The following is a 7,331-nucleotide window of genomic DNA, read 5'->3' on the forward strand; positions in this document are numbered from 1 at the left end:
TAAATGCCATCCGAAGTCACATGACAGATATACAAAGTCGATGCATTGATTACCATAGCAAAAACAAACAAAAAAATATATCAGTCTATTAATGAAATTAATAGGAAAAAACTGACAACCATTATTTCAATTACAATTTTAATAACATCAATAACCACAAAAATAACTGGAGATCTACCCTGTTAAGTGGTATTAGCCCTAGATCGTCTTGTGGCTGAGTTCTATAAAGAAATCATTCCAAATCATAGGAAAAAGATGAAAATCTCCCAGATTCACTTTACAAAGGCAGAATAATTTTAATGCCAAAATCTGAAAAATGATATCAAAGAAGAAAGGTGTGATTGATTAATCATCTGTCTTCCTCCCTAGCTTGCAGCATCCATGTAGACAGGATCCTTATTAAAAATGTCACATCCCTGCCTGACCTGTGGTGGCGCAGTGGATAAAGCGTCGACCTGGAAATGCTGAGGTCGCCGGTTTGAAACCCTGGGCTTGCCTGGTCAAGGCACATATGGGAGTTGATGCTTTCAGCTCCTCCCCCCTTCTCCCTCTCTGTCTTTCTCCTCTCTAAAAATGAATAAATAAAATTTAAAAAAAAAGTCACATCCCCATCTTAAATACTCTGTTAAGCAGAATAATGACCCCCCAAAGACGTCCCAGTTCTAATCCCCAGAACCCGTACCTACCTTAGGTTCCGTGGCAAAGGCGAATTAAGGTTGTCGATAGAATAAAGTTTCTAACCAGATAACCTTAAAAGAGGGAGATTATCCTAGGCAAGCCCAAGGTAATCACAGGTGTAGCAGAATAATCCATTGCATGGCCTTGGATGGGAACACAGCCAACAAGAAAAGAATGTTTTGCCCAGAGAATTGTTTTGTGACTTGAAGGCGGGTCACTGAAACAGGTCTATGTGACTGAAGGCGGTTGCTGGGCTTTTTTTCTCAGTAAAACATTCTCCTAAGATTTCTGTTCCTTTCAAGGCTATTTCTTGAGATAAAGAGAGGAATGTTGTGGGAACCATAGAAGCAATAGCAATTAATACCTTTTGATATTATATTGTTATTAAGCTATTATGCAGGTGTATTCCATGTATCTTTAAGTAAAAGTTATGCTTGATGCTATGCCAATTAAGTAAACAAGCCTTTTGAAGTCTTGTGAATAAAAATAGGACACAGCGCAAACTCAGGGCCATTTGCCTGAGCGAGTGGTGGTCCTTTGCTAGTCCACGATGGTTTTGTCTGCTGATCTCTCTCTCTGCGCCCCCGACTCACAACAACACACAGGGTCCTTGAAAGGAGGAGAGGAAGGCAGAAGAGAGAGAGGAGGAGCTCTGACGATGGAAGACTGGTTAGAGTGAGGCAACGTCGCTGGCTTTAGAGAGGGAGGAAGGGGGCCGTGAGCCAAGGGATACGGTGGCCCCCTAAAGATGGAAAATAGCTTCCAAAAGGAACACAGCCCCACCTTGATCTTAGCCCGGGAAGCCCCACGTTGAACTTCTAACCTACAGAACTAGAAGGCAATACGTTTGTGTTGGTTGATACCATCGAGTTGGCGGGGCCTTGTTACAGCCGCGGTAGAAAACCAAAGTGAGCACAAACTAGACCCTCGACGTTCGTTTGCCGAATGAAACGGCAAAGTTCCCGGGCCTGCAGGTACTTGGTAAAAGAGAGAAACAGAGCATTTCTCAGAACACAAATGGCCAACAAGCTGTTAGAAACACCGTCAGCCCTGCCGATAGGGGGGAGATGCAAATCAAAATGGAGTCAGCAGGCCCTGGCTGGGCGGCTCCATGGCTAGAGCGTCCTTCTCGTTCAATTCCCAGTCAGGGCCCATCTGAGAAGCAGCCAACAATTAAGTGGAGCAATGAGTCGATGCTTCTTTCTCTCCCTCCCCCCAGCCCTCTCAATGGAAAAATAAAAAAAAAAAATCATCAAAAAAATATATCAAATTAGCAGACTAGTGTGACCGCTGGGAATCGTACCCACTAAGTTATCCAGAAGGGGACTTGTGGCTTCTTTTCTGGGATGACAAGGCAATTCCAGGGACCACCCAAACACCCAGTTAGGGGGCAGACTAGGCACGCAAATCCACGCTAAAGCATTCTACAGCCGTGCTTGCTGTATACGAGGAAATAAAAACCTCCGGGATTGTTAAGAAACCTTCCTGGGAATAGTCGGTCAAGGTCTTGGAGGTTATCTAAACCAATATAAAACCCTAACGAAAACATTTATGACCCAAGTATGTATGCTGGAGTCTTTCCCAGGCCGTCTTCTAAGCCAGTTAGCTGATGTTCACACACACACACACACACACACACACACACTCACATACACACACTCAGGGCCCACGAAACAAGTTCAAGGAAAAACACCAACAATGACTTCTCCTTCTCACCACTGTTCTTCATAACGGCACATTTAACCTGAGATAGAGGGTTTATGCTCTTATGTTCCCCAGGGTCCCTCTGTTAACATTTCATTTTTCTTTCCTGTTCTCACTTAATTGATGCTTTGTGGAAATATGAACAAAGAGGCTTATCTGGACCTACACAGCGCACACCTCATTTCAAGATATGAAGAAACAAAGTGAAAAGGAATAGAAGCCCTCACCCCACCCACCACCCCCCATGAGCTTTACGTAGACCAGGGGTCTCAAACTCGCGGCCCGCCGAACAATTTTGTGCGCCCGCAGACTAATCCACGAAGTTCAAAATATTTTGGATAAAATTAAGTAAGCCTAGGGGCCTATTTGTATTTTTCATTTCTCTAGCATCCTAGCTAGATATTAGCTTAGTTAACAGCAGTTGTGATGCGAACTACAGTTTCTGGTCGTTTTGTGACACCGAGTAAACTGCATGTACGATTGTGCTTGTTGTACTGATATTTTTTGTTTTCAACTGCAGTGAGAAAAGTGTTGCGTAACAGTTGCCTTTTGTAGACCTAGTGCGGCCCGCCGAACGGCTGTGATCTTGCTCTGCGGCCCACATGCTGAGTTGAGTTTGAGACCCCTGACGTAGACGCATCTCTTTGTGAAGCATGCCGGTCCTTCCTAAAGCCCCCAGCGGAATGATAACAAAATGATGATTGCATCGTGAGAATTATGGCCATGCCCAAATCTTCAACCCATTTTATGGAAACAGCAAGCTCCAAACAGGTCACCAGATTTCATTTTTGTAAAAGCTGGGCTGAACGTGCCGGGCAGAAGGCCTCTTTGGCAAACTTTTTTACATCGTCGTTGCAGACACAGTGATGATGGCTAAGTGGACCTTCTGTTACCTGCTGCCACGGCCCAAACTTCCTGGGTGTCCTTCATGGCCCGTTTGCTCACATCTCCTCCTCTGAGCTGCTGTCACCCAGCAGGGACAGTAGCTGAGATGTGGAAAAATGAAAATTTCCCAGGGATGATGGACTGTTTGGTCAATAGTTTCTCATCCATTCGTATTTATTACGACGGAAGGAATACACACAAACTAGAAAGGCATTAAGACAACTGCCCAACAAGACATCAAGCGTGTGTCTCTACAACTAGCCTGGTGTGTGGGCTGTGGGGTTTAGCGCCACCACAGACTGACGTGTCTTACTTACCCTGTTGATCAGACATAAAGTAAAACGAGAGATGTGTTAGATCTCCGTTCCCCACTCGGCATACAGCTGGAGCAGTATTAGTTTTAACCCTTTGGGCAGTGAGTTTTTTTCATGCTTGCTGACCCCCGGGAGTGAGTTGTGTTTTTTTCAAAAAATGAAGTTAGTTCCATTTACAGTTTTATTAACTTAAAATCATGTTTGTTTGATAACCAATTTATGGAAATAAGAACATACATTTGCCTTTTTTAAATGTTGCCACCGTACATGTATGATTGCACTCTGGATGGTCAGGAGGCACGAGGACGTCCATGAACGTCCGCACTTCTCAGAGGGTTAATTCTAGTATCGCTACTATGATGAATGTGCCCTTTGGTATCACATCGCAAATGGAAGGCAAATCGTAAAATCATGTAAGAAAGTGAAAGTGGACTAAAACCAGTCAGTGAATCTAGCATATTACATGCAAAAGGTTACATTTGAGTAAGTTGGACATGCGAGTATTGGGATTTTGTACATTCTCTTATAAGGTTCCCTTAGAATAGATGTTCTGCTGTAATGAGTAATCAAATCATGTATAAACCAGCCAAAAATGACAGTATGTATGGTATCGGGATAAACCAAGTAAAACTATTTTTCAGTGTGACAACTGTCATCTCGATGGGTATAGCTCTGTGACTATCAAGTTAGATTTGATACACAACTCTTCACCCAGACACTGACCCCTCGGCCTTGTCCTCAACAGAAAAGGAGTGGGCCCCTTAGAACCCCGTTTTTCAAACGGTAGGCTGAGCTCTGTTGGGGGGTTATAAAGTCTGTGTAGCCCCCATCCATAGATGACAGAACAGAGAAGCAAGTGTCGACAGGCGTTTGATGACAAGGAAGCAGACTGCTGTCAAGTTCTGTCCCCGCCACCTGTAGGTAGGCACACGTCTGTACCGAGTCCTTCACGTACAATGGGTTTCTTACTGAGACGCTGCCAAAAACAGTTTGAGAAACACATTGTTACCTGAACGGTTTTCGGTCTTGGGGCGGGACTTGGGACTGGAGGTGTCTGTCTGGACCGTGCACTTGTGAAGGCTGGTGGTGAGACCCACCAACAGGACTCGGGGGGACAAAAGGGGAAGCTGATGGGAGTAACGCCTACTGATGGGACTCGATGATTGCAAAGGTTTGAGAAATGAGTTACTGATTCAGAGCAATCAACAGATGCCGCCCCTAGATAACAGCCCAAACCTCGGGCTCAGCACCCAACCCCTTCCCAGCCCATCTCTCTTTGGCCTGGCTTTTTAAAAATTTTTTTCGTGGCAGAGACAGAGAGAGTCAGAGAGAAGAACAGATAGACAGGAAGGGAGAGATGATAAATATCAATTCTTCGTTGCGGCTCCTTAGTTGTTCTTTGACTGCTTTCTCATATGTGCCTTGACCGGGGGGCTCCAGCAGACCGAGTGACCCCTTGCTCCAGCCAGTGACCTTGGGTCCAAGCTGGTGAGCTCTGCTCAAACCAGATGAGCCCGCGCTCAAGCTGGCGACCTCGGGGTCTCGAACCTGGGTCCTCTGCATCCCAGTCCGACGCTCTATCCACTATGCCGTCCGGCCAGGCCCCTAGGCCTAGCTCTTCCCTTCCCTCCACCCACTGCACCGTGCCGTGCCTCTCAATGAACCAATATCCTTTCCACTCTCTGCGCCCGCCCGTCCTCTCCTCAACCTGGAAGGCCTCGCCGCGTGGTGACTACATACCGCCTTTGGCCAGGCACCTGCCGCCTGGGCGACTGGCGGGCTCCCCGTTAGATGACCACCACCACCTCATTCCCCCTTACGGATGGGGCTGTGTGTCACTGTGGCCTCAGAGGCGGAGCCACTCAATTGTTGGGTGAACGGAGTGATGACTGGTGGCCTCACGGAGCCAGCTTCTACGGCCCCTTTTCTGAGGCTCAGCTTGAGTCAAGGGTACGGGAGGCCGTCAGGGCTCACGGTGTTTCACGTTAGTTTCTGCTGTGGGGCTTGTTTGACATCTATTGGAACAGATGGCACTAACCTTCACGTACCGCTGTTTGGCTTTCGTAAGTTTCAACTCCTGGCAGATCTAATAAATAACCATTTTTGAAAAGACGAGTAACACTATTTGGCCCTCCAACCACAGGCTGGTCGAGAGCAGGCTTCGAAGGTGCGAGATGAAGAGAAGTTCTCCCAGGACCAAACCGAACGGGAAGGGCCTCCCCTGGGAGCGAGCGGTGTCAGAAGAGCCTGGTTGGGCCGAGTCGTGCAGATGAGGTGCCCAGAACATGCAGAACGAGCATTGGTAACGGGGGAGTTACAAACATCGAAACCGATCTGACCGGCTGGAGTCAACAACAGCCTAGAGTTCCTGAGGCAGGGGGCGAACCTGACGGCCAAAGAGGGGCCACACAGCGGGCCTGGGGGTCCGACGGGATCACAGCGAAGCCCTGAGTCCCTGGCTCTGAATCACCATCCTTCCGGCACCTGAGACAGTCACCCTGGTGCTCCAGGACAAGTGAAAACCGTATGTATTCTCAGGAAGAAATGAAAATAAAGCTCGTGAAGGAGCAAATATTATATAAACTCACGGTACTGACGTATTTATCATCAGTTTTAGCATTGTATACATACAGATCAGCAGCGCGATCGTTTCAACACTTTGCAGGTCTGATCTACTTTTTTTGTTTGTTTATTTTTTTACAGAGACAGAGAGTGAGTCAGAGAGAGGGATAGACAAGGACAGACAGACAGGAATGGAGAGAGATGAGAAGCATCAATCATTAGTTTTTTGTTGCACATTGCGACACCTTAGTTGTTCATTGATTGCTTTCTCATATGTGCCTTGACCGTGGGCCTTCAGCAGACCGAGTAACCCCTTGCTGGAGTCAGCGACCTTGGGTCCAAGCTGCTGAGCTTTTTGCTCTAACCAGATGAGCCCGCGCTCAAGCTGGCGACCTCAGGGTCTCGAACCTGGGTCCTCTGCATCCCAGTCCGACGCTCTATCCACTGCGCCACCACCTGGTCAGGCTGATCTACTTTTTAAGGTATAAAAGGCATTTAAAGTAACTTCGGCCTGACCTGTAGTGGCGCAATGGATAAAGCGTCGACCTGGAATGCTGAGGTCGCTAGTTCAAAAACCTGGGTCAAGGCACATGTGAGAAGCAACTGCCCCCTATGAGTTGATGCTTCCTGTTCCTCCCCTGCTCTCCCCTCTCCTCTCTAAAAACCAATAAACGAAGATCTTTAAAATAAACAATTTCATATATTAAATTTGGGGACTTTAAATGTTTACAAGTATTTAAGTAATAATTAATGTTTAAATGCTTGAAACACTTTAAGGGGTTGAACCTGAAAGTTCCCATTATTTAGTTATGAGAGCAGTTTGTACGTTTAGAAAAATGTTAACTTATTAGTATTTGAATCATTGCTCACTTGATAATTTTATTCATCAGATCCATCACTAAATAATGCACAGAGGGTCACAGGTGTTTCCCTCCATGCCAAACCTTGGGACCTAGACTCTTCAGGGATGTGAGGAATCGATGTTCCCTGTCCCCACTCCTGGCCTGTGGACAGTGGCCTGAAGCTGTGTGTGGGGCCAGGGGCTGTCGTGACCACCTTGCTACCTGCACGGCTGGCAGAGGACTGAGGATGGGCGAAGGGAAGGGTGGGAGTGACCCGGAGCCGCTGCCTCGGGCTGCAGGAAGCCCCTTGCATTGGGGGTTATAACTCCTGGCAGCCCTATGGACT

Source organism: Saccopteryx leptura, chromosome 5 (assembly GCF_036850995.1).
Source record: "Saccopteryx leptura isolate mSacLep1 chromosome 5, mSacLep1_pri_phased_curated, whole genome shotgun sequence".
Lineage (NCBI taxonomy): Eukaryota > Metazoa > Chordata > Mammalia > Chiroptera > Emballonuridae > Saccopteryx > Saccopteryx leptura.